A 4,639-nucleotide genomic window follows, 5' to 3' on the forward strand; every position below is an offset into this window, starting at 1 on the left:
AAACCATGTTTTCCTTCATCAGAGCTAGCACCTCCCTTTAACAGAGGATCTGCTCTGCAGCAAGATGCCTTGCTACTTACATGCTAAACCAAGAGATGGGAAATAATTTCTCCAGACACATAGACAGCATAAAGGGAAAGCAGGTGCAACACTGGGTGTAGCTGTTGCTCTGCAGGGCAGTTTTTCAGTTCTTCTCAATCTCAAACTAACCATAACAGTGGAGGACCTTCAACTTGTGTTTCTGCCAGCATGGTCCCCCCTGACAGCTGGGGGGATCCTGTTTATTGTAATAGGTACTTATTGACACTGGAAAATAAAAGCATTCCCATTGTTCAGGAGATCTCAGCCAAGTGCCAGAAAGGAAACTGTCCAACAGCACATAACCAGACTGTCAGCACTCTCAGGCCTAGTGTTTGCTACAAATGAAGGAACCCTTCACCGCCTGTTTATCAACTGTTGCACCTATGTCCCTGGCCTAAACTTAAGGAGAGTCTACTTCAGGTTGTTTCTGTGCATCCAGGCAGAATAATTTTCAGGATCAAACCCTCACTCTGGATTTGTATCCCAGTATTTGCAAGGCTGGCTTTCCAAAGAACTTGTCCCAGCATGTTATCCCTGCCCAACATTAGTGTTGCTTGTTGAGAGACCGAAGTGTCAGATGTTGCTGCTTATGTCCCTTTTCCTACCCCTGTTGCCTGGTGGCACTGCTCAGGTCCCTTCAGTCACCCCTTCTGCTCCTGTGAAATGGGTGTAATTGAGCCTATTAATTTCCCCTCCCTTCCCCTGCTTGCCCTTCTGTGCCCTTTCTTGCCCCTCCTTGACTTTCTTTGACCTTCGTTACCCTTCCTTTCCCTTCCTTTGCCTTCCTTGCCCCTCTTTGACTTTCTTTGACCTTCATTACCCTTCCTTTCCCCTCCTTTGCCTTCCTTGCCCCTCTTTGACTTTCTTTGACCTTCATTACCCTTCCTTTCCCCTCCTTTGCCTTCCTTGCCCCTCTTTGTCCTTAGACATTAGGTGGAAACTCTTCACTATGAGGGTGGTGAGACACCGGAGCAGGTTTCCCAGAGAAGTTGTGGAAGTCCCATCCCTGAAAGTGTTCAATGCTAGGTTGTTTAGGGCTCTGAGAAACCTGTTCTACTGGAAGGTGTCCCTGCCAATGCAGGGCGGTTGGATCTAGGTGACCTTTAAGGTCCCTTCTGGGTGTAGCTGTTGCTCTGCAGGGCAGTTTTTCAGTTCTTCTCAATCTCAAACTAACCATAACAGTGGAGGACCTTCAACTTGTGTTTCTGCCAGCATGGTCCCCCCTGACAGCTGGGGGGATCCTGTTTATTGTAATAGGTACTTATTGACACTGGAAAATAAAAGCATTCCCATTGTTCAGGAGATCTCAGCCAAGTGCCAGAAAGGAAACTGTCCAACAGCACATAACCAGACTGTCAGCACTCTCAGGCCTAGTGTTTGCTACAAATGAAGGAACCCTTCACCGCCTGTTTATCAACTGTTGCACCTATGTCCCTGGCCTAAACTTAAGGAGAGTCTACTTCAGGTTGTTTCTGTGCATCCAGGCAGAATAATTTTCAGGATCAAACCCTCACTCTGGATTTGTATCCCAGTATTTGCAAGGCTGGCTTTCCAAAGAACTTGTCCCAGCATGTTATCCCTGCCCAACATTAGTGTTGCTTGTTGAGAGACCGAAGTGTCAGATGTTGCTGCTTGTGTCCCTTTTCCTACCCCTGTTGCCTGGTGGCACTGCTCAGGTCCCTTCAGTCACCCCTTCTGCTCCTGTGAAATGGGTGTAATTGAGCCTATTAATTTCCCCTCCCTTCCCCTGCTTGCCCTTCTGTGCCCTTTCTTGCCCCTCCTTGACTTTCTTTGACCTTCGTTACCCTTCCTTTCCCTTCCTTTGCCTTCCTTGCCCCTCTTTGACTTTCTTTGACCTTCATTACCCTTCCTTTCCCCTCCTTTGCCTTCCTTGCCCCTCTTTGTCCTTAGACATTAGGTGGAAACTCTTCACTATGAGGGTGGTGAGACACCGGAGCAGGTTTCCCAGAGAAGTTGTGGAAGTCCCATCCCTGAAAGTGTTCAATGCTAGGTTGTTTAGGGCTCTGAGAAACCTGTTCTACTGGAAGGTGTCCCTGCCAATGCAGGGCGGTTGGATCTAGGTGACCTTTAAGGTCCCTTCCACCTGAAACCATTCTACAATTGTATGTTTTTCACAGTAATTTCAATGTGAAGTGGGGAAAATATTAATGTCTATGTCTTACCACAAATGGGATGTCCTTCTTGTTCTTATCCATCTCATATAACCTGATGGTTACATTTTTTTGGACAGGGATTGTCTCTTACTCTGTGTCTGTAGCACCCAGAACAATGCTGTCCCATTCAAGGGTTTCCAGATATCACCACAACACGCATGCAGTGCTTTTTAAAGGTGTTTGTTCAGATGAATCCTCTTTGGAAGGTGCCATATGTTAAACTTGACATTTGGGTTCCATTCGCCCAGGTTTCAGAGATTCTCCTGTAGTCCTAAACAATCTACCATTTCAGCACTTTATATTTCTTCCCACCTTCTGTAACATTCAACACATAAAAGTCAGTGGCAATATAAACTTAGCTAAAGCAAGGATATGTGATGTTAAAGGCCCCAGGAAATGTCAAATCAAGCCACAAAAGCAAATTTCTCATACTTACTCATATTTATGACTCATATTTCACTCATGTTTATGAACATAAGTCTACAGTAACATATTCCCAACTGCCTACAAGGCTACATGAAACAAACCCCTATCAAGGCAGTAACAGACATTTACACTATTGCTACCTGTGCTGCAAAACCATTGGAGCTTCTCTGGAGCAAAGTCTGGCATTGCACATCTTCAGCTGTGCTTGGCATTTACATACAAATAAACCCACTGATGCAACTAGTTTCACTCACGTGCTTTTTGAGCATGCCAGGCGCATTCTAACTCCTCTTTTTAATTTTTTAAATTTCTGAAAGCAGGTGGGTTTTTGGTTTGTTGTTTGGTTTTTTTTTTTTTGGGGGGGGGTGTTAACATATTTTAAAGGATACTAATATTTGGATTATTTTTTTTTGCAGTATTACAAAATGCTGCCTGACATTGCATTTCCTGCCAAATGACAGGCTAAGCCTGGCACTTGGACAAACCATATTGCTGCTAGCATTGGCAAAGCAGCCTTGCTCTTCCAGTCCCTGCCATTCACAAGAAAGCTTTCTTTTACAGAAGCACTAATACATCTTTAGATCTGTTTTAACTGCAAAATCATTCTCTCTCACTGATCTACAACTGGTGACCAAATCAGAAGAGCTCCCATAAGACAAGTCCATACAAATGAAGCAAAAACTGTACATTATGGGATCAAGGTAAAACATCTCAGCAGCAGTACTAGCTGACAAGCTTACCCTGTCTTCAGTGGGCTTTTGAGAACACCACTGCCCTACTTTAAGAGACTGGTGAGATTTTGTACATGGTTTGTTTTTTTTCCTTAAGTTTTGGTTATGTTCTTTTTTTAAAGCCTTTATTTAGTGGTTTGGAAAGGATCCATTGAGTTAAAGGGCAGGCTAATATTTTTTTATAGAGGAAAGTAAGGTTGTAAGACGAAGATTCTTCACTGTTTCTGAAATACATTCTGGCTCTGTATTAGCTTGGTTGTTTCAGTTTACTTCAATGTAGGCTCTTCACTCTTCCGAGTTATATTCTTATTTCTAACAGGCTTTCTCTTGGCCATCATGTCCCAGCCAAGTACAGACCAAATATGTACAGCAGTTGCTGATCTTAATTTATTAGCTGCTTTCAAAATCAAAATCAAAGCCTGAAACTATTACTGGAGACCAACAGCAGACTTACAGTGGTGGCATATACGGTGGGGCAGAGGATATGCTACTGTATCAGGTGGAGAGCCTGATTAAACTTCCAGAAAGTGACTCACATTCATCCAGACAAGAGGTGACAAATGTGATGTTCCCTGGGGCCAGGTCCTAAAGGACATGACAGAGCAACCTCAAATGCTCAATGTGAAATACATGTTTGGGTACTTTAGCCAGCTGGTCACTGCTAAGCCTTAACATTTTGTATGGGATTTCTGGTTTCAGGACTTTCTGAAGGTAATTCAGAAAAAAATGTGGTAATGGTTTTGTGGCTTCTTCAAAGTATTTAATGTTCCTATGAAATTTGCTTTACTAATAAAATAAGCAGAACAAAACATTTCTTGCATTTTTGCAGAAAACAAGTCTCCTTTCCTTCCCCCACCCCCTTTCATCCTCCTTTTACTCTGGGGTTTGTGTCACAGCAACAGGCGTGGTACATTTAAAAGAAAAAGGCTTCTATTAGATGACAAAAATTCCAACTAAATGTCATCTCTCACACGAAAGCTTGAAGCCAAAATTGGGAAAAAAGCCAACCAAAAAAACCCAGCAAAACACATCAAAATCCTTAGATTTCAGATGCACAACAATCCCAATGCATGAAGACATTATTATCCCACTGAAAAGCAGCTTCTCTACTATTCAAAATCCACTACAGAAATCCAAGGGTCCAGAGAAGTTGACTGTAGAAGAACATTGAGTGGAGTCTAGACAGTAGGCTGGCTGTGACTTTTCTACTCTCTTACTTTTCCCTTA

This window comes from Chaetura pelagica, unplaced genomic scaffold (genome assembly GCF_000747805.2).
Source record: "Chaetura pelagica isolate M959 unplaced genomic scaffold, ChaPel_1.0 scaffold10, whole genome shotgun sequence".
Classification (NCBI taxonomy): Eukaryota; Metazoa; Chordata; class Aves; order Apodiformes; family Apodidae; genus Chaetura; species Chaetura pelagica.